General features: G+C 42.0%; 1 pseudogene; it reads right to left on the reverse strand.

Moving 5' to 3' along the window:
• Positions 1–18432: 18432 nt before the first annotated feature.
• On the reverse strand, positions 18433–19316 carry LOC147343294 (small ribosomal subunit protein uS2 pseudogene; annotated as a pseudogene).
• Between the last annotated feature and the right edge of the window lie 4960 nt (positions 19317–24276).

Genomic DNA, 24276 nt, shown 5'->3' on the forward strand with positions numbered 1-24276 from the left:
TCTTTGAGGATTTGAAATAGCTCAACCCGTTACCTCCACTAGCTTTGTTCATAGTGATGCTTCCCAAGGCCCACTTGACTTCACATTCCAGGATGTCTGGCTCTAGGTGAGTGATCACACCATCGTGATTATCTTGGTCGTGAAGATCTTTTTTGTACAGTCTTCTGTGTATTCTTGCCACCTGTTCTTAATATCTTCTACATAACATGGAGGAAAAATAAGTAAGTAATTAAAACCCACAAATTTGTGCCCCAGGGTAACTCCCAGTGGGAAAGCAGTGCAGCCACCCCCATCCCCCACTAGCAAGGCGGGTCTGGGCAGGGAGGCGCGGGCTGCATTGCTTAGAGTAGGGACCAAGCCTGAATGCCCTGAAGGCAAACTGAGGGAACTAACGTGAGATAGGAAAGCAGACTTTGGGATAGCTCCCCCATGAAAAGGCGAAAAGCCTTAACCTAAAACACCACAGACCCGCTCACAGAACAAAGGACTGACTAGAGCTAGCCGACTGTGGACCAGCCCATCCCCCCCAGAGTCAGGCAGGCAAGGGCAGCCAGAGCTGGAAGAGGGCAATCGCGGCACCAGAGAGGCATCATTTACCAAACTGCAAGCAGGCTTCGTTGCTAACCAAGACTTCTTGGGATTCTGGATGGTCGACATCCTCCTGAGAAGGTGTGCCAGTTGTACACCCAGAAAACCGAGCGGCAGGGACGGGGGAGGTGATAAGTCGCAGCAACAGTGCTCACCAAACACCTGGTCACCTGAGCTGCTCGGACCTGGGAAGGGCACAAAACACAGGCCCAACCAAGTCTGTGCCTTTGTGGAGTACCCTAGTACCTGAACCTGAGCAGCTTAGACCTGGGAAGTGCATACAACCCAGGGACGGCCTCAGACAGTTCCCGGCAGAGCAACCTAGAGCCTGAGCAGTGTAGGCTGGGAAAGCAAACACACCGTGAGTGGGGGCAAACCCAGTGTGGCCGTGGCTGAGACACTGTGAGCACTCCCCACAGACACCAGTGTTATTTGTTTGCAGCGTTCCTCCCTCCCCACAGCACGACTGAACAAGTGAGCCTAAAAGAGTGTCCACCACCGCCCCCTTGTGTCAGGGTGGAAATTAGACACTGAAGAGACCAGCAAACAGAAGAAGCTAAAACAGGGGGAACTGCCTTGGAAGTGACAGATGGAGAAGCCTTGAGGCTACTGTAAGAATAAGACTGAAAACCAGAGGCAGGAGGCTTAAGTCCAAATCCTGAGAACACCAGAGAACTCCTGACTCCAGGGAATATTAATCCCTGGAACTCATTAAATGCCTCCATACCTACACTGAAACCAAGCACCACCCAAGGGCCAATAAGCTCCAGAGCAAGACATACGATGCAAATTCTCCAGCAAGACAGGAACATAGCCGTGAGCTTCAATATACAGGCTGCCCAAAGTCACTCCAAACCCAATGACATCTCATAACTCATTATTGGACACTTCATTGCCCTCCAGAGAGAAGAAATCCAGCTCCACCCACCAGAACACTGACACAAGCTTCCCTAATCATAAAACCTTGACAAGCCACCTGTCCAACCCCACCCACAGTGACGAAACTCCACAATAAAAAGAACTCCACAGACTGCCAGAATACGGAAAGGACACCCTAAACACAGCAATATAAACAAGAGGAATAGGCAGAGAAATACCCAGCAGGTAAAGGAACAGGATAAATGCCCACCAAACCAAACAAAAGAGGAGGAGATAGGGAGTCTATCTGAAAAAAATTCCGAATAATGATACTGAAAATGATCCAAAATCTTGAAAACAAAATGGAGTTACAAATAAATAGCCTGGAGACAAGGATCGAGAAGATTCAAGAAATGTTTAACAAGGACCTAGAAGAAATAAAAAAGAGTCAATATATAATGAATAATGCAATAAATGAGATCAAAAACACTCCGGAGGGAACCAACAGTAGAATAACAGAGGCAGAAGATAGGATAAGTGAGGTAGAAGATAGAATGGTAGAAATAAATGAAACAGAGAGGAAAAAAGAAAAATGAATTAAAAGAAATGAGGACAATCTCAGAGACCTCTGGGACAATGTTAAACGCCCCAACATTCGAATCATAGGAGTCGCAGAAGAAGAAGACAAAAAGAAAGGCCATGAGAAAATACTTGAGGAGATAATAGTTGAAAACTTCCCTAAAATGGAAGAAAATAATCACTCAAGTCCAAGGAACCCAGAGAGTCCCAAATAGGATAAACCCAAGGCAAAATACCCCAGTTCAGTTCAGTTCAGTCGCTCAGTCGTGTCGAACTCTTTGCAACCCCATGAATCGCAGCATGCCAAGCCTCCCTGTCCATCACAAACTCTCGGAGTTCACTCAGACTCACGTCCATCGAGTCAGTGATGCCATCCAGCCATCTCATCCTCTGTCGTCCCCTTCTCCTCCTGCCCCCAATCCCTCCCAGCATCAGTCTTTTCCAATGAGTCAACTCTTCGCATGAGTTGGTCAAAGTACACATATTAATCAAATTAACAAAGATCAAACACAAAGAACAAATATTAAAAGCAGCAAGGGGAAAACAACAAATAACACACAAGGGGATTCTCATAAGGATAACAGCTGATCTTTCAATAGAAACTCTTCAGGCCAGGAGGGAATGGCAGGACATACTTAAAGTGATGAAAGAAAATAACGTACAGCCCAGATTACTGTACCCAGCAAGGATCTCATTCAAATATGAAGGAGAAATCACAAGCTTTACAGACAAGCAAAACCTGAGAGAATGCAGCACCACCAAACCGGCTCTCCAGCAAATGCTAAAGGATCTTCTCTAGACAGGAAACACAGAAAGGATGTATAAACTCGAACCCAAAACAATACAGTAAATGGCAAAGGGATCATACTTATCAATAATTACCTTAAATGTAAATGGGTTGAAGGCGCCAACCAAAAGACAAAGACTGGCTGAATGGATACAAAAACAAGACCCCTATATATGTTGTCTACAAGAGACCCACCTTGAAACAAGGGACACATACAGACTGAAAGTGAAGGGCTGGAAAAAGATATTGCACACAAATAGAGACTAAAAGAAAGAAGGAGTAGCAATACTCATATCAGATAAAATAGACTTTAAAACAAAGGCTGTGAAAAGAGACAAAGAAGGACACTACATAATGATCAAACCATCAATCCAAGAAGAAGATATAAGAATCATAAATATATATGCACCCAACATAGGAGCACCGCAATATGTAAGACAAATGCTAACAAGCATGAAAGGGGAAATTAACAATAACACAATAATAGTGGCAGACTTTAATACCCCACTCACATCTATGGATAGATCAACTAAACAGAAAATTAACAAGGAAACACAAACTTTAAATGATACAATAGACCAGTTAGACCTAATTGATATCTATAGGACATTTCACCCCAAAAAAATAAATTTCACCTTTTTCTCAAGCGCACACAGAACCTTCTCCAGGATAGATCACATCCTTGGCCATAAATCTAGCCTTGGTAAATTCAAAAAAATTGAAATCATTCCAAGTGTCTTTTCTGACCACAATGCAGTAAGATTAGATGTCAATTACAGGAGAAAACCTATTAAAAATTCCAATATATGGAGGCTGAACAACACGCTGCTGAATAACCAACAAATCATAGAAGAAATAAAAAAAGAAATAAAAATATGTATAGAAACGAATGAAAATTAAAACAAAACAACCCAAAACCTGTGGGACACTGTAAAAGCAGTGCTAAGGGGAAAGTTCAAAGCAATACAGGCTTACCTCAAGAAACAAGAAAAAAGTCAAATAAATACCCTAACTCTACACCTTAAGCACTTCCGAGGTCAGGGGTGGCGGCCGAGAGGAGCTACCCCATGCCTGAGGTCAGGGGTGGCAGCCGAGTGGAGTAACCCCATGTCCAGGGAGCGGCAGCTGCACAGGCCCAGGAGGGCCAAGAGGAGCTACTCCATGTTCAAGGTCAGGAGGGGTGGCCGTGAGGAGATACCCCTCGTCCAAGGTAAAAGAAACCCTAGTAAAACTGTAGGTGTTGCTAGAGGGCATCAGAGGGAGACACACTGAAACCATAATCTAGTCAATCTGATCACATGGACCACAGCCTTGTCTAACTCAATGAAAGTAAGCTATGCCGTCTGGGGCCACCCAAGACAGGCGGGTCATGGTGGAGAGGTCTGAGAAAATGTGGTCCACTGGGGAAGGGAATGGCAAGGCGCTTCAGTGTTACTGCCTTGAGAACCCCATGAACAGTGTGAAAAGGCAAAATGATAGTATACTGAAAGAGGAACTCCCTAGGTCGATAGGTGCCCAATATGCTACTGGAGATCAGTGGAGAAATAACTCCAGAAAGAATGAAGGGAAGGAGCCAAAGCAAAAACAATACCCAGTTGTGGATGTGACTGGTGATAGAAGCAAGGTCCGATGCATGTGAAAATTGGACTGTGAAGAAAGCTGAGTGCCAAAGAATTGATACTTTTGAACTGTGGTGTTGGAGAAGACTCTTGAGAGTCTCTTGGACTGCAAGGAGATCCAACCAGTCATTCTGAAGGAGATCAGTCCTGAGTGTTATTTGGAAGGACTGATGCTAAAGCTGAAACTCCAGTACTTTGGCCACCTCATGTGAAGAGTTGACTCATTGGAAAAGACTCTGATGCTGGGAGGGATTGGGGGCAGGAGGAGAAGGGGACGACAGAGGATGAGATGGCTGGATGGCATCACTGACTCGATGGACATGATTTTGGGTGAACTCTGGGAGTTGGTGATGAACAGGGAGGCCTGGCGTGCTGCAATTCATGGGGTCGCATAGAGTCAGACACGACTGAGCGAGTGAACCAAACTGAACTGAACACGTGAGGCAACTAGAAAAGGAAGAAATGAAGAACCCCAGGGTTAGTAGAAGGAAAGAAATCTTAAAAATTAGAGCAGAAATAAATGCAAAGGAACAAAAGAGACCATAGCAAACACCAACAAAGCCAAAAGCTGGTTCTTTGAGAGGATACATAAAATTGACAAACCACTAGCCAGGCTCATCAAGATACAAAGGGAGAAAAATCAGATCAACAAAATTAGAAATGAAAATGGAGAGATCACAACAGACAACACAGAAATACAAAGGATCATAAGAGGCTACCATCGGCAATTATATGCCAATAAAATGGACAACTTGGAAGAAATAGCCAAATTCTTACAAAAGTACAACTTTCCAAAATTGAACCAGGAGGAAACAGAAAATCTTATCAGACCCATCACAAGCACGGAAATTGAAACTGTAATCAGAAATCTTCCAGCAAACAAAAGCCCAGGTCCAGACGGCTTCACAGCTGAATTCTACCAAAAATTTACGGAAGAGCTAACACCTATCCTACTCAAACTCTTCCAGAAAATTGCAGAGGAAGATAAACTTCCAAACTCATTCTATGAGGCCACCATCACCCTAATACCAAAACCTGACAAAGATGCCACAAAAAAAAGAAAAAGAAAGATAGAAAGAAAACTACAGGCCAATGTCACTGATGAACATAGATGCAAAAATCCTTAACAAAATTCTAGCAACCAGAATCCAACATCACATTAAAAAGATCGTACATCATGACCAAGTGGGCTTTATCCCAGGGATGCAAGGATTCTTCAATATCCACAAATCAATCAATGTGATACACCACATTAACAATTCGAAAAATAAAAGCCATATGATTATTTCAATAGATGCAGAGAAAGCCTTTGACAAAATTCAACATCCAATTATGATAAAAAACCCTCCAGAAAGCAGGAATAGAAGGAACATACCTCAACACAATAAAAGCTATTACATGACAAGCCCACAGCAAACATTATCATCAATGGTGAAAAATTGAAAGCATTTCCCCTAAAGTCAGGAACAAGGCAAGGGTGCCCACTCTCACCACTACTATTCAACATAGTTTTGGAAGTTTTGGCCACAGCAATTAGAGCAGAAAAAGAAATAAAAGGAATCCAAATTGGAAAAGAAGAAGTAAAACGCTCACTGTTTGCAGATGACAGGATCCTCTACATAGAAAACCCTAAAGACTCTACCAGAAAATTACTAGAGCTAATCAATGAATACAATAAACTTGCAGGATATAAAATCAACACACAGAAATCCCTTGCATTCCTATACACTAATACTGAGAAAATAGAAAGAGAAATTAAGGAAACAATTCCATTCACCATTGCAACGAAAAGAAGAAAATACTTAGGAATATATCTACCTAAAGAAACTAAAGACCTATATATAGAAAACTATAAAACACTGGTGAAAGATATCAAAGAGGACACTAATAGATGGAGAAATATACCGTGTTCATGGATCGAAGAATCAATATAGTGAAAATGTGTATACTACCCAAAGCAATCTATAGATTCAATGCAATCCCTATCAAGCTACCAACGGTATTTTTCACAGAGCTAGAATAAATAACTTCACAATTTGTATGGAAATACAAAAAATGTTGAATAGCCAAAGCAATCTTGAGAAAGAAGAATGAAACTGGAGGAATCAACCTGCCTGACTGCAGGCTCTACTACAAAGCCACAGTCATCAAGACAGTATGGTACTGGCACAAAGACAGAAACATAGATCAATGGAACAAAATAGAAAGCCCAGAGATAAATCCACGCACCTATGGACACCTTATCTTTGACAAAGGAGGCAAGAATATACAGTGGAGAAAAGACAATCTCTTTAACAAGTGGTGCTGGGAAAACTGGTCAACCACTTGTAAAAGAATGAAACTAGAACACTTTCTGACACCATACACAAAAATAAACTCAAAATGGATTAAAGATCTAAACGTAAGACCAGAAACTATAAAACTCCTAGAGGAGAACATAGGCAAAACACTCTCTGACATACATCACGGCAGGATCCTGTATGCCCCACCTCCCAGAATACTGGAAATAAAAGCAAAAATAAACAAATGGGACCTAATTAAAATGAAAGCTTCTGCACGACAAAGGAAACTATAAGCAAGGTGAAAAGACAGCCTTCAGAATGGGAGAAAATAATAGCAAATGAAGTAACTGACAAAGGATTAATCTCAAAAATATACAAGCAACTCCTGCAGCTCAATTCCAGAAAAATAACGACCCAATCAAAAAGTGGGTCAAAGAATTAAACAGACATTTCTCCAAAGAAGACATACAGATGGCTAACAAACACATGAAAAGATGCTCAACATCACTCATTATCAGAGAAACGCAAATCAAAACCACAATGAGGTACCATTTCACGCCAGTCAGAATGGCTGCGATCCAAAAGTCTACAAGCAATAAATGCTGGAGAGGGTGTGGAGAAAAGGGAACCCTCTTACATTGTTGGTGGGAATGCAAACTAGTACAGCCACTATGGAGAACAGTGTGGAGATTCCTTAAAAAACTGGAAATAGAACTGCCTTATGACTTAGCAATCCCACTTCTGGGCATACACACTGAGGAAACCAGAAATGAAAGAGACACATGTTCATTGCAGCACTGTTTATAATAGCCAGGACATGGAAGCAGCCTAGATGTCCAACAGGAGATGAATGGATAAGAAAGCAGTGGTACATACACACAATGGAGTATTACTCAGCCATTAAAAAGGATACATTTGAATCAGTTCTAATGAGGTGGATGAAACTGGAGCCGATTATACAGAGTGAAGTAAGCCAGAAAGAAAAACACCAATACAGTATACTAATGCACATATATGGAATTTATGAAAGGTGGTAACGATAACCCTGTATGCCAGGCAGCAAAAGAGACACAAATGTATAGAACAGTCTTTGGACTCTGCAGGAGAGGGCGAGGTGGGGACGATTTGGGAAAATGGCATTGAAACCTGTAAAATATCATATGTGAAATGAATTGCCAGTCCAGGTTTGATGCATGATACAGGGTGCTCGGGGCTGGTGCACTAGGATGACCCAGATGGATGATGTGGGGAGGGAGATGGGAAGGGGCTTCAAGATGGGGAACACATGTACATCCATGGCAGATTCATGCCAATGTATGGCAAAACCAATACAATATTGTAACATAATTAGCCTCTAATTAAAATAAATAAATTAAAATAAATAAATAAATAAATAAAACATAAAGAAATGCTATGAAAAAGAAAAAAAAAGAAAGATCAGCTGTTATCCTTATGGGAATCCCCTTGTATGTTTATTTGTTGTTTTTCCCTTGCTGCTTTTAATATTTGGTCTTTGTGTTTGACCTTTGTTAATTTGATTAATATGTGTCTTGGGATGTTTTACCTTGGGTTTATCCTGTTTGGGACTCTCTGGGTTTCTCAGACTTGGGTGATTATTTCTTTCCCCATTTTAGGGAAGTTTTCAACTATTATCTCCTCAAGTATTTTCTCATGGCCTTTCTTTTTGTCTTCTTCTTCTGCGACTCCTATGATTCGAATGTCGGGGTGTTTAACATTGTCCCAGAGGTCTCTGAGATTGTCCTCATTTCTTTTAATTTGTTTTTCTTTTTTCCTCTCTGTTTCATTTATTTCTACCATTTTATCTTCTACCTCACTTATCCTATCTTCTGCCTCTGTTATTCTACTGTTGGTTCCCTCCAGAGTGTTTTTGATCTCATTTATTGCATTACTCATTATATATTGACTCTTTTTTTATTTCTTCTAGGTCTTTGTTAAACCTTTCTTGTATCTTCTTGATCCTTGTCTCCAGGCTATTTATCTGTAACTCCATTTTGTTTTCAAGATTTTGGATCATTTTCACTATCATTATTGAGAATTCTTTACCAGGTAGATTCCCTATCTCCTCCTCTTTTGTTTGGTTTGGTGGGCATTTATCCTGTTCCTTTACCTGCTGGGTATTTCTCTGCCTTTTCATCTTGTTCATATTCCTGTGTTTGGGGTGGCCTTTCTGTATTCTGGCGGTTGGTGGTTCCTCTTTATTGTGGAGGTTCCTCACTGTGGGTGGGGTTGGATGGGTGGCTTGTCAAGGTTTTCTGGTTAGGGAAGCTAGTGTTGGTATTTTGGTGGGTAGAGCTGGATTTCTTCTTTCTGGAGTGCAACAAAGTGTCCAGTAATATTTTTGAGATGTCAATGGGTTTGGTGTGACTTTGGTCAGCCTGTATATTGAGGCTCAGGGTTATGTTCCTGTGTTTCTGGTGAATTTGCATGGTATGTCTTGCTCTGAAGCTTATTGGCCCTTGGGTGGTGCTTGGTTTCAGTGTATGTATGGAGGTGTTTGATGAGCTCCTATTGATTAATGTTGCCTGGATTTAGGAATTCTCTGGTGTTCTCAGAGAACTTAAGTTCTTTTTGGACTTAAGCCTCCTGCCTCTGGTTTTCAGTCTTATTGGTACAGTAGCCTCAAGACTTCTCCATCTATACAGCACCAATGATAAAACATCTAGGTTAATGATGAAGTTTCTCCACAGTGAGGGACACCCAGAGAGGTACACAAAGTTACATGGAGAAGAGAAGAGGGAGGAGGGAGATAGAGGTGACCAGGAGGAGAAGAGGGGGAGTCAAAAGGGGAGAGAGCAAGCTAGCCAGTAATCACTTCCCTATGTGCTCTCCACAGTTTGGATCTCTCAGAGATATTCATGGAGTTACACAGAGAAGAGAAGAAGGAGGAAGGAGACAGAGGTGGCCAGGAGGATAAAAGAGGGAATCAAAAATAGAGTGACAGGTCCAGCCAGCAATCAGTTCCCTAAGTGTTCTCCACAGCCCAGAACACACAAAGAGATTCACCTAGTGGGTAGAGAAGAAAAGGGGGAGAGGGGAGATAGAGGCAACATGGTGGAGAGAAAGGAGAGTCAAAAGGGGGAGAGAGCAATCAGGCCAGTGATCTCACTCCCAAGTAAAAATGGGTACTGAAGATTGGGTTCTTAAAGGTACAAAGTTGATAACAAATACCAAAAAGCAAAGATTAAAAATCTTGAGTAGAGGTTAGATTCTCAAAAATACAATATTAAAAAAACCCAAAAAACCAACAACAAAAAAAGCACAAAACAAAACACACAAAGTCACAGAAATTATAAATATATATATATATATGAAGTTTGCTTTAAAAATAGGGTCTTTTTTTTTTTTGCAAGGTAATAGGTTATAAAAATGAAAATTAAAGGAGTAATGGGGACTTAAAAATAACAAAATAAAATAATTTTTTAATTGAAAAAATTATAATAGTAAAAATATATCTAAGATTTTCTCTGGAGCTGTTGCAGACAGTGTGGGGTCAGTTAATTTTCAGATAGTTCCTTGGTCCGGCTTGTACTTCTCACGGTCTATAGGCCCCTTCCTATATAGTCGGTGCTAACTACAGGGTTTTAATCTATTGCACCTATCACTTTCAAAGCAGTTCCCTCTTTATTTTAGCTTCTTCTGTTTGCTGGTCTCTTCAGTGTCTTATTTCTGCCCCTACACAAGGGGCGCGGTGGTGGTCACTTTTTTTAAGGCTCGCTTGTTCAGTCGTGCTTTGGAGAGGGAGGAACACTGCAAACAAATATCACTGGCGTGTGTTCACAATGATTCAGCCACACTGGGTTTGCCCCCGCTCACGGCGTGTGTGCTTTCCCAGTCTATACTGCTCAGACTTTAGGTTGCTCTGCCAGGAACAGTCTGATGCAGGCGCTGGTTTGCATACACTTCCCAGGTCTAAGCCGCTCAGGTTCAGGTACTCAGGTACCTGACTTGGTTGGGCCTGCGTTTTGCACCCCTCCCAGGTCCGAGCGGCTCAGGTGACCAGGTCCTTGGCGTGCATAGTCGCCCAGTTGAAAGCTGCGACTTATCCCCTCCCCCATCCCAGCCGCTCGGTTTTCTGGGTGTACAATGGGCATGCCTTCTCAGGTGTGCCCTGTGTCTCTTCTGGGAAGCTGATCTCTGGCTTCGACCCTCCCATTGAATGTCGACCGTCCAGAATCCCAAGAAATCTTGGTTAGCAACAAAGTCTGCTTGCAGTTTGGTATAGGATGCCTGTCTGGGGCTGAGATTGCCCACTTCCGGCTCTGGCTGCCCTCACCTGCCTGTCTCCAGCGGGGAATGGGCGGGTCCGCAGCCAGCTAGCTCTGCTGAGTCGTTTGTTCTGTGGGTGTGCCTGGCGGTAGTTATGGCTTTTCGCGGGATCGCTATCCCACAGTCTGGGTTGCTATCTCAAGCTAGTTTCCTCAGATTGCCCTCAGGGCATTCAGGCCCAGTCCTTATCCTAAGCAATGCCGCCCTCTCCTCCCTGTCCCTCCCCCGCTTGCTAGTGAGGGATGGGAGCGTCTGGGCGGTTGCACCGCTGGGAGTTGCTGTTAGGCACGTAATCTGTGGGTTTTAATTATTTATTTATTTTTCCTCAAGGTTATTTTGCCCTCTGAGATTCCAAGGCTCACCACAGACCCGCGGGAGAGAGTGTTTCCTGGTGTTTGGAAACATCTCTATTTTTAAAGACTCCCTTCCAGGGAGTCTCCATCCCTACCTCTTTTGCCTCTCTTTTTATCTTTTATATTTTGTCCTACCTCCTTTCGAAGACAATGGGCTGCTTTTCTGGGTGCCTGATGTCCTCTGCCAGCATTCAGAAGTTGTTCTGTGGAATTTGCTCGGCGCTCAAATGTTCTTTTGATGAATTTGTGGGGGAGAAAGTGGTCTCCCTGTCCTATTCCTCTGCCATCTTAGGACGGCCTCCTGCGGGTTGTTTTAAAAATACTTATTTATTTGGCTGCTTCAGGTCTTAGTCCTGACATGGGGCATCTTTAGTTGCAGCATGCAGACTCTTTGTTGCAGCATGTGGGATCTAGTTCCCTGACCAAGGTCTCAACCCAGGCCCTATGCACTGGAAGTGCAAAGTCTTAGCCACTGGACAACCAAGGAAGTCCCTGACTTGTTTTTTTCTTTTTTATGTATTTCACTGAAGTATAGTTGATTTACAATGTTTCAGGTACACAACAAGGTGATTCAGTCATACATAGACACATATATTATTTTTGATATTATTTTCCATTGTAGGTTATTACAAAATATTTACTATCCTGACTTCTTTATATATTTTGGGTATTAACTGCTCAACGTCTTAAGTGCAGGAGCTTCTGACCTCATGAAGTCTCCCATTGTGGATGTGTTGCCAATCTGGAAGCTTTCTAAACCTCATAATATTGGGATATTATGGAAGCTTCTTCACATAGACATGATCGATTATTAACTCTGTCTCTAGACCCTCTCCGTTCTCTGGAAAATAGTGTGGGGCAGAAAGCTGCAAACTTCTGATCATTGTTTGATCTTTCTGTGGTTACCAGCCCCCACACAGGTCCCATGCAAGAGTCCACCCAGAGTCATCTCAGTAGAACAAAACATGCTCCTGGGGCTCTTACCACTCAGGAATTTACAGATTTGTGGCCCTGTGTCAGGGATGAAGTCTAAGAGAAATATTGGAATAAGAGATGATCCTAGATGATTCCCTATCACTTAGGAATTTATAAGGGTTTTAGGAGTTCTGTGCTGGAAAATGGGGACAAAGAACAGTATATATGAATATTCCTTATTATTTCATATGTATAGAAATAATATTTCCTGGAATTTTACTGAATTTGTTTATAGACCAACCTTTTTTTTTTTTTTTTTTTTGGTGGAGTCTCTTGGGTTTTCTATAAGTAGTGTCATGTCATCTGCAAATAGTAACAGTTTTACTTCTTTCTTTCTGACTTGAATGCTTTCTGTTTCTTCTTCTTGTCTAATTACTGTGGTTAGGACTCCCAAGACTATTGGGTTGGTCGAAAAAAATGCAAACAAACACTTTTGGCCAACCCAATATGTTGAATAAAAGTAGTGAGAATGGGCATCCTAGCATGTGTTTACTCTCTACATATTTGTTCCTGATCTTAAAGGAAATGCTTTCAGCCTCTCATTGTTAAGTGTTATGTTAGTGGTGGGGATATCATATATATGGTCTTTACTATGCTGATGTACACTCCTTGTATATCATATTGTTGAAAATTTGTTTTCTAAATCATAAATAGATGCTGAATTTTGTCAAGTGAATTTTTTCTGCATCTATTCAGATGCTCATATGGTTTTTAGTCCTTACATCGATTGACTTGTGGATATTGAGCCATCCTTGCCTTTCTGGAATACGTTCTACTTTACTAACAGTTTTTGGTCTTTTAAATGTATTGTTGGATTTGGTTTGCTAATATTTTGTTGAGGATTTTTGCATCAGGGATACTTGCCTATAGTTTTCTTTTCTTGTAGTATCCTTGTCTGGTTTTGGTAGCACGGTAATGCTGGCCTAACAAAATGAGTTTGGAAGAATTCTCTCCTCTTTTGTTTTTTGGAAGAGTTTGAGACAGATTGGTATTAATTCTTCTTTGAATATTTGGAACAATTCATCAGTGAAGCCATGTGGTACTAGACTTTTGTTTTTTGGGAGGCTTTGTTTACTGATTCAGTCTTCTTACTAGTAATCAGTCTGTTTAGATTTTCTATTACTTCATGACTCAGTCTTGGTAGTTTGTTTCTAGGAATTTATCAGTTTATTCTAAGTTATCTAATTTGTTGGTGTGTGATTGTTCATAAGTAGTGTTTTATGATCTGTTGTAGTGTCTTTCCTTTCTAAATTTATTTTAATTTTTTTCTTTGTGATCTAAAGATTTGTCACATTTAATCATAAAAAGAAAAAACCCACAACTATTAGTTTCCTTGATCTTTTCTATTTCCTTTTTAGTCTTTATTTTACTTATTTCTACTCTGATATTTTTTTTTCCTTCCTTCTGCTATTGTAATTCATTTTTCCTTCTTTTTCTACTTCCTTGAATTTTAATATTAGATTGTTTGTTTGAGATTTTTCTTGCTTCTTGATGTAAGCATTTTTCACTATGAGCTTCTCTCTTAGAACTGCCTTTGCTGCATCTTGTAAATTTTCATTTATCTCATGGAACATTTAAATTTCTTCCTTGATCTATTGATTGTTCAGTAGCATGTGTTTACTCTCCACATATTTCGATTTTCTCAGCTTTTTCTTAGTGTAATTGTAGTTATACACAGCTTTATACCATTATTGTAGTTTTATATCACTGTGGTCTAAAAAGATGCTTTATATGATTTAAATCTCCTTAAACTATTAAGACTTGTTTCATGGCCTAACATATGATCTGTTGTGGAGAATGTTCCATGTGCAGTTGAGAATAATCTGTAATCTGTTTCTTTTGGAGGGAATATTTTATAAATGTCTGCTAAATCTGTCTTCAGCATTAGTGGTTGGGGCATAGACTTGGATTACTGTGATAGTGAATGGTTTGCCTTGGAAACGAACATAGATTATTCTGTCGTTTTTGAGATTGCCCCCAAGTACTGCATTTCAGACACTTTTGTTGACTATGAGGGCTACTCCATTTCTTCTAAGGGATTCTTGTCCACAGTAGTAGATATAATGGTCATTTGTATTAAATTCAACCATTCCGGTCCATTTTAGTTCACTGATTCCTAAAATGTTGATGTTCACTCTTGCCATCTCCTGTTTGACCACTTCCAAATTACCTTGATTCATGGACCTAACATTCCAGGTTCCTTTGCAATATTGTTCTTTACAGCATCAGACTTTACTTCCATCACCAGTCACATCCACAACTGGGCATTGTTTTCACTTTGGCTCAGCCTCTTCATTCCTTCAGGAACTATTTCTCCACTCTTTTCCAGTTGCATATGGGGCACCTATCGACCTGAGGAGTTCATCTTTCAGTGTCATATCTTTTTGCCTTTTCATGCTGTTCATGGGTATGGAACCAGACATGGAGAAATTGACTGGTTCAATACTGGGAAAGAGTACCTCAAGGCTGTATATTGTCACCTTGATTATTTAACTTATATGAAGAGTACATCATTTGAAATGCCAGGCTGGATGAAGCACAGGCTGGAATCAAGATTGCAGGGAGAAATATCAATAACATCAGGAGTTGTAACACATGCTACAACTCCTATGGCAGAAAGCAAAGAGGAGCTAAAGAGCCTCTTGATGAAGGTGAAAGAGGAGAATGAAAAAGCTGACTTAAAACTCAACATTCAAAAAATTAAGATCATGGCATCTGGTCCCATTACTTCATGGCAAATAGATGGGGAAACAATGGAAAGACAGACTTTATTTTCTTGGGCTCCAAAATCACTGCAGTTGGTAACTGCAGCCATGAAATTAAAATATGCTTGCTTCTTGGAAGAAAAGCTATGACAAACCTAGACATTATTAAAAAGTAGAGACATTACTTTGCTGACAAAGTCCGTCTAGTCAAAGCTATGGTTTTTCCAGTTGTCATGTATGGATGTGAGAGTTGGACCATAAAGAAAGCTGAGCATCAAAGGATTGATGCTTTTGAACTGTGATGTTGGAGAAGACTCTTGAGAGTCCCTTGGGCTGCAAGGAGATCCAACCAGTCCATCCTAAAGGAAATCAGTCCTGAATATTCATTGGAAGGACTGATACTGAAGCTGAAGCTCCAATAATTTGGCCACCTGATGTGAAGAAGTGACATTAGAAAAGACCCTGATGGTGGGAAAGATTGAAGACAGGAGGAAAAGGGGATAACAGAGGACAAGATGGTTGGATGGCACCATCAACTCAATGGACATGAGTTTGAGTAAGCTCTGAGAGATGGTGAAGGACAGGGAAGCCTGGTATGCTGCAGTCCATGGGGTCACCAAGAGTCGGACACGACTGAGCAACTCAATGACAAAGTCCGTCTGGTTTAACATGTTGTTTAAGGCCGATATTGTTTAAGGCCAATATTTCCTTATTGATTGTACATCTGGATGATCTAGTCACTGATGAAACTAGAATATTAAAGTCTCCTCATTAATGTATTTCTGTTTCTCCCTTAGGTCTGTTAACGTTTGCTTTATGTAAATAGGCTCCCCTATATTGGGTGCATAAATATTTGCAAATGTTATATCCTTTAGTTGGATTGAAACCTTCATCATTATATAATCCCATTCTTTGTTGCTTATTGCAGTCTTTGTCTTAAACTCTATTTTGTCTGATAAAAGTGTAGCTAACCCAGCTTTCTTTTGATTTCCTTTTCCATGGGATATCTTTTCCTATCTTTTCACATTCATTCTGTGTGTGTTTACATCTGAAGTGAGTCTCTTGAAGGGAGCATATAGGGTTTTTTTTCCATTCAGTCACTCCAATTTGAGAATTTAGTCCATTAACATTTAAAGTAATTATTGATGGGCATTTACTTGCTGCCATTTTGTTACTTGTTTTCTGGATATTTTGTAATCCCTTTGTTCCTTCTCTTGCTCTTCATTTGTGATTTGATGATTTTCAGTAGCAGTATGCTTAGATTCCTTTCTCTTTATCTTTTTTATCTACTATAGGTTTTTTGCTTTATGATTACCATGAGACTTACATAAAACAATTTATATTTATAATAGTTTAAGTTGATAATAATTAAGCTTGAATTCATTCTATAGATATACATTTTTACTTTCCTACCATGTTATGTATTTTTGATGTCACAATTTGCATATTTTTAGCTTATGTATCCTTTAACAAATCATTGTAATTATAGTTATTTTTCTACTTTTATCTTTTAACCTTCCACCTAGCTTTGTACGGAGAAGGCGATGGCACCCCACTCCAGTACTCTTGCCTGGAAAATCCCATGGACGGAGGAGCCTGGTAGACTGCAGTCCATGGGGTCGCGAAGAGTCAGACACGACTGACTGACTTCACTTTCACTTCTCACTTTCATGCATTGGAGAAGGAAATGGCAACCCACTCCAGTGTTCTTGCCTGGAGAATCCCAGGGACGGGAGAGCCTGGTGGGCTGCCGTCTACGGGGTCGCACAGAGTCGGACACGACTGAAGCGACTTAGCAGCAGCAGCAGCTGGCTTTGTAAGTGATTAATCCACCACATTTACAATGTTAGATTATTCTGAATTTTACTGTATATATATATATATATATATATATATATATATGTATGTATGTATCTACCAGTGAGATTTCTACTTTCATATGTTTTCCTGTTACTAATTACTGCATTTTGCTTCAACTTAAAGAAGTCTTGTTAATATTTCTTATAATATAGGTTTAGTGGTGATGATCTCCTTTAGATTTTCCTTGTTTAGAAATCTCTTCAGTTCTGAGGGACAACTTTGTTGTGGAGAGTATTCTTGGTTGCTGTTTTTTTTTTTTTTTTTTTCTTTTAGCCCTTTAATTATATGATGCCACTCTCTTCTGACCTGCGAAGTTTCTGCAAAGTTATTTTCTACCAATAATAAGAGTATCTACTGATAATCTCAATGTAGGTTCCCTTGGACATAACTTATTTTTCTCTTTACTCTTTTAATATCCTTTTCTTGTCTTTAACTCTTGACAATTTAATTGTAATGTAATCTGGTGTGGGTCTCTTTGGGCTTATCTTTGGAACTCTTGGCTTCCTTGATCTGGATGCCTATTTCCTTTCCCAGGCTATGGACGTTTTTAGCCATTATTTCTTCAAAGATACCTTCCGACCCTTTCTCTCTCATTTTTCCTCTGAGATTCCTAGAATCTGAATGTTGGTCCACTTGATACTGTCTCATACGCCACCTTCACCCTTTTTCATTCTTTTTTCTTTTTTCTGCTCTGATTAGGTGGGTTCCAGTGGCCCTGTATTAGAGTTTGCTGATCCTTTCTTCTGTATTTTTCAGTACAGTTACTGTGTTCTTTAGTTCTATGATTTCTTTTAGTGCTTTCTTATATTTTCCATCTCTGTTGAAATTCTCACTTAGTTCATTCATTCTTCTCCGAAGCATGATGAGTGTCTTTATAACCATTATTTTGAACTCTTATCAGGTAAATCACTTATCTCTGTGTCATTAAGGTCTTTTTTGAGGTTTTATCTTGTTTGTTAATTTGGAACATATTACTCCATTTTCCTTGACTCTCTGTGTTGGTTTCTATGTATTAGATAAAACGGCCACTTTTCTCAGTCTTGAAGGTGTGATCTCGTGTAGGAGATGAACCTTATTATTCAACCCCGCCCTAGCTCTTGGTTGTGTCTCAAACCTTTGTGATTGTCCAGACTGTCTATTCTTAGTGGCTCCCAGGAGCTGAGGCTGTACCAAGACTTGTCAGTGTTCCAAAGGGGAGGATCCTGGTCAGTATCTAGATGTAGGCTGATTGAAAGCCAGACTCTTTGGCAGCAGCATTTAAAGTATGTAAATATACCTCTTTTGGAGAAGGCTGAGAGATGGGCATTCTTCTCTGCTCCTTTTTCACTGAGCCCTGGGTAGTAGCCAGTGAAGAATTGTTTCTTTGTTTGCTACCATCCTGTTGAAGCTGTGAGCACAAGCCCCACTGGCTACCAGAGCCAGCTATCAAGGAATGTGTCCTCTGGGCAACAAACACAAAAGCTAGGCAACAGACATGTACACAATCTCTTCTATTCTTTTCTTTCAAAACAGTTTATTTTCTGTCAACCTATTTCCACTTTACGAGTTTGTAGAAGAGCTTAAGACCACTGCTGCCCATCCAGTGTCCTGAGCAGTGGGAGCTGCAGGCCAGTCTTCAGTGGCAGGTTGGAATGCTCCAGTCTCAAGTGGGGAACTGCTGAGTAGGCTCTGAGGGCACCAGCGTGGCTTCAGACCAGTCTGCCACCTCAGGTTGAACAGCAGTGAACTCCAGAGCTGGAGTGATCCATTCTCCCTGAAATTCCTCCTTGGTCACAGCCTTCTCAGCTGTTCCCTGGTCTTCCTTTTCAGTCTCTCCAGGATCTCTGTAGAAGTAGAGATCAGGCATGACCTCCCATGCGTGTTCACTGGGGATTGTGCCATGCATGTGCAGAACTTTCCAGGTGAGCACCCCCCACATCAGACCCACTGAGTGAGCTCCCTGGTTGTTGCATGGGATAGCAGTGTCCACATAGCACAGAGGACAGTCTGTGCTACACAGAACAATGATAGGCAGGTTAATGTAGAGCCTCTCACAGAAGCTGACAGTCAGCCCTGAAACCAGTGAGCACCAGATGTCTTTGCTCCTGGAAGGCCATCAGGATCTGGTTAGGGAAGGAGCCCGGAGTGAGTGGCCAGAAATAGGAGTGGCTCCAGTGGCTGCAATAAACTTCCTGAAGGATGTGACACTGACATCAGCTGAGTTTTTAGTGACAACAGTGGCACAAGCTGCCAAGAGAAGCTTCTCTGAAGTTCCCTTCAGATTTATGATGCCATCACTTTTCCTTTTGTAGATGTACTGTTCCATTTGGAAGTTAAGGTGGACACCACCCAAGTGGGTTCTCGCAGGAATTTGAGGATATCCTCCTCCTTCATTTGCAGTACATCAAAGGTTCCAGGTATCATGAAAGTTTCCCTTTAAGTTACGCTGGGAATCCAGAACAATGCCATATGGACCCTGTCTGGATAGCACAGAAAAGCCACAGTTTCCTTTCTTGGAGACAGCAATGACCTCAAGCAGGGCAGAGAGCAGGCTTGAAGATGGCACCCACCAGCCTCCCTGGTCTCTGGAGAGGATTGCACTCAGCCCCATAATGTGTGTGTGTGTGCTCAGTTGTATCCAACTCTTTGCAACCCTATGGACTGTAGCCCATCAGCCTCCTCTGTCCATGGAATTTTCCAGGCAAGAATACTGGAGTGGGTTGCCATTTCCTCTTACAGGGGAATCTTCCCAACCCAGGGATCAAAACTGCTTCTCTTGGGTCTCCGGAATTAGTAGGCAGATTCTTTTACCACTAGAGCTGCCTGGGAAGACCCTAGATACAAGTTTAATTAGAACTCTGCTCTTTAGGCTAGAGCCATGAAGGTCAGTCAATAGGCCCCTTTCAAAGAAAGAAGGGGGTTAGTTTCAGTCTTCTGGGTCTGCTCTGTGCCCTGGTGGCAGCTGGCCAAAAACTATCCCTCTGTTTGTCCCAGTCCCCTGAGACCTACAAACATGAGTCCCCCAGGGCATCCAGGGACATCCCTTGCGGTCAACCACAGAAACCAGGGCACCAGATATGAAAACCAGGAAACCAGATGTGAAAACTGGGGTACCAGATGTGTACAGCTCCTCTCTGGGAGGTCTGTGCCCTCTGGAACATGGCAGAGGACAGTGTGAGGATGGTGCCTGCCCTCCAGGCCTCTGGGAAGGGTTACATCTCTACAGACATGTTGTTTGGAGCCTGCCCCTCAGGCTTTAGCTGTGGAGATGAGCTGACAGCCCTTGGTCTGCTGTCTCTGCTGTGTCTGTTAAACCCTTTCTCCATTTGTTACAGCTCTGTGGGACCCACGAGCATCAGCCCACCAGCTAGAAGAGTCAGGCAATCAAGAGGTGTCTCCTGGGTGGCAGCTGCAAAAACTGGGTGTCAGATGAGGGTGCAAGCTCAATAGTGGCAGCGTGGAGTGAGGCAGAGAGTGAAGATGGCCCCTACTGGCCTGCAGAGAGGGCCATCTGAACACCAGAGGGTGTCAAGCTAGAGGCCGGCCCCTCAGGCCGATGCTTCAAGATCAACAAGCCTCTTTCACAGAAAGTCTGGGCTCTTTTCAGCCACTGCCCCTGCACCCTGGGAGCAAGTTCATGCTGCTCTTCAAGAGCTGTTTCCCTTCAAGATCATGACAGCCTCATGTATCTTGTAGATAGCTCCAGTGACTTTCATAGTTAGATGTTTTGAGGGCTCATTTCCCAAGTGCAAGTCTTGAAAGTAGGGGTGCCAGATGTGGGTTCAGACCCTTCACTTCTCAGGGGGAAGCTTTGGGATGGGAGTTCCCTCTCAATTGTGGGTCTCCATGCTGAGCGTGGGGTGTATGGTGAGACTGTGTCTCAGCATCTCGTACCCACTTCGATGTGTTTTTTCTCACTCACCCAATGTACTAAGAGTTATTTAGACAATTGTGAGATCTTTTCTTTTTTTTCAGAAGAAATCATTCCATATGTAGCTATAGACTGTGTGTCTATGGTAGGAGGAAAGTTTGGGATCCTACTATGTGACCATCTTGAACCAGAGCTTCAAAATTGAAGACCTTTGTTTCTCATAGGATACTATCAAGAAAGTGAAAAGACAACCCACAGGATGGAAGAAAATATTTGCAAATCATATATTTGCTAGGAAACTTGTGTCCAGAAAAGAGAAATAATTCCCAAAATTCACCAGTAAAAAATGAGTAACCTAATTAAAAATAGGCAAAGGATTTAAATAGACTTTTCTATAGAAGAAAAAATAAACAAATGGGTAATAAGCATATGATGTTCAATGTCATTCTGGAAACATGGATCAGACTGCAATGAGAGGCCACTTCGTTCTCACTCAGATATGCAAAAAAACAAAACAAAACAAAACAAAAAATACTGGCAAGGATATGGAGGAGCTGGAATTCTCATGCACTGCTGGTGGGAATGTCAAATGGTGCAGTCACTTTGGAAGACAGTTTTGCAGTTCCTCAAAAAGTTAAATATAGGATTGCCTTATGGCTCAGAAATTCCACTCCTTGATATATACACAAAAGATTTGAAACCAGGTACTAAAACAAACACTTGTACATGAATGTTTGGAGCAACATTATTCATAATAGACCAAAAGTGATAATAACTCATCAATAGATGAATGCATAAAGAAATGTACCCCATTCATATAGTTCAGCGATACAAAGGATGAAGCTATAAAGTGGATGAATTTTGAAAACCTTACACTAAGTGAAAGAAGCCAAACATGAAAGGTCATATGCTGCCTGACTCCTTTTGTATGAATATCCAGAATAGGTAAATCTAGGAACAAAAAGCGGAGAGGTGGTTTCCAGGAGCTGAGGTGAGGTAGGTTATAGATGAGGAACTGCTTCCTGGGTGAGGGGCTTTGTTTTGGGGTGATGACAGTGTTTTGGAACTAAACAGAGGTGGGCATGGTTGCACAGCATTGTGAGTGGATTAAGTGATACTGAACTGTTCACTTTCAAATGGTTAATTTGACATCATATCAGTTTTATCTCAATAAGAACACTTAGGATAGTGATTGCCTGCAGAGCATATAGTGACCAAAGTGAGTCTCTGAGGGGATTCTGGATTGCTGGTGATGCTGTTTGTTAATCAGGGTGTGGAATATACAAGTGAATTCAGAATGTGAAAATTCATTGAGCTGCATACTCACCATCTGACATTTTGCTGGATATGTATTATAGATCTATAAAAAGCTAAAATGGAAAAAAAAAGATGCCCCAGACAGTGCCTGGGGGCCTCAGATAGGTCAATAGCCCCGCACTGCATTCCTGGGCCTGCTCCCTCACTGCCTTGGAAGCACGGTTTGGGGAGGGAGGCAGGCACGGCTCCTTCTTCTCACCAGTAGCTGATCTGATTCTCAAGAGAGTTCTGTTGCCCCCACTGGAGACATCACACCACAGCTCAGTCCTCAGACGGGACCCAGTTGTCAAATCCTATCAAAGATGCACCAGCAATGCACTGAGGAAGGATTTTATGAGAAAACACACGGAAAATGGGCTTTAGCCTTTAGTATTTGAAAGATTCTTTCTGCCTTGTTTATTAAACACCACGCTAACTGATCAAATATCCTCTTAAACCCTTTTTATGGCAGTTCACAGAGTGTTTTCTCCAGTTGTTTGTGGCATGAGCTCAGGCCACATCCTGTTCAGACTGGGGTCCCTTGAACCCTACGAGGACATTCTGTCTGCATTTGTACCACAGCCCCTCATGTCAAGGACCCTGAGAAGGAGCCGTGGGCCCCACAGGCTCCCAGGACTCAGAACAGAAAGTGCTCATGGAAGGCGCACCCTGTGAACAGGGCCCCTGTCCTGCTCCCCAGGTTCTGGCCCCTAAGGTCTCCTCCAGGCCCTCAGAAAGCCAGTCTCATCCCGCCTTAAGGCCTATGATTGCAATGTCTCCCCTGCCCCCACCTCTGATATAATAACTCCTCCTGCTTCAGGGAGCAGCTAAACCTCCACCCTGCAGAAGCCCCCCACCCCACCCTGATTTGCTTTCTTTTATCAGGAAAGACACTCAAACCTGGAAATGACTGCCATGAAGAAGAAATATTTTTATACCAAAGTTAACTAAGAAAGAGGAGGTGCCGAGCATTGCAAGGCCACAAGAGGAAGACTGTTCGGTCAGGAGGTAGGGAAACAAGGGGAGATGTGGGTATGGGCTTTAATTATAGCTTGTGTGGGAAGGAAAGGGCAAGGCTGGGTCAGCAGCCTCCACGGGTGCTGGTTTGGATCATTCAGGGGACACTGGGTGTGGGGGTCCCTAGTTGTGTGGTCCAGGATCCATTGGAGCAGGGGACGGGGATCCTGAGTGGAGTCACATAGAGCAGCTGGTCAGTAGGGTGGGCTCTGGGTTGGCTGCTTTGCATTTGAAAAGTTTGCTCCTGGGGTAAGTTAACTCTCTGTGGGGATTGGCAGCCCCTCCAGTGTTTGCTGGGAAAGAGGAAAGGCAAAAGGAGAAGGGTTGGCGGAGCATGAAATGGTTAGATAACATCACTGACTCAATGGACATGAGTTTGAGCAGGCTCTGGGAGGTGGTGAAGGACAGGGAAGCCTGGTGTGCTGCAGTCCATGGGGTTGCAAAGAGCTGGACACGACTGAGTGACTGAACAACAGCAGCCAGGTATTCATCACATGTTAAAGTCTGAGAATACAGAAAATAGGAGACGTTGTTACCACAGAAGCCTCCCTGGGCCAAAAACATCTAATGTATTTTCTTTCCTTCTTTTTTAATTTTCATTTTATGTTGAAGTATAGTTGACTTATGATGTTGTGTTAGTGTCAGGCGTACAGCAGAGTGATTGAGTCATACGGCATCCACGGTATTTTCTATTGGTTCCTCCGCTAGATGCTGGCTCTGGGAAGGGGCCACGTCTGTTGTTTTTACCTGTGTATTCCTAGCGTTTAGCACTTAGTAGAAACCCAATAGTGAATCAATAAGTGAATGAAATTATGTTTGCTTTGGCAAACTGAAATTTTAAGAATTCCTTTACTAAGGCCCTAATTGTACATGTGTGTGATTTTTTTTTTTCCCTAAGTGGGACACACTGGTCTTAGTGGCTGGCAGTCCTGAAATGGAGATTATATTCCCATACGTCAGATCTCCCAAATGTTCTGACAAATGTTCCCACCCATGACTTCATGCTAAAGTGGCGCCTGGAGGGGAAACTGTAGGCTGAAGGAGGCAGGCACACCTGGAGCCCATGTCATATTTTCTTATCAACTCCCCTCCCCACTTTTGGGGGCAGTTTTTGTTTTGAAAGCATCCAGAGAGACGGAAGCTTGCACTTCAGCTAAAAGGATATGTTGTCTCCAGCTGACTTGTTTTCTAGACCAGGTCTCTGCTGAGAAGTGATGCTG

The sequence above is a fragment of the Bos grunniens genome, chromosome 28 (genome assembly GCF_055505025.1).
Source record: "Bos grunniens cultivar Pamir isolate PY7600 chromosome 28, Bosgru_T2T1.0, whole genome shotgun sequence".
NCBI lineage: Eukaryota > Metazoa > Chordata > Mammalia > Artiodactyla > Bovidae > Bos > Bos grunniens.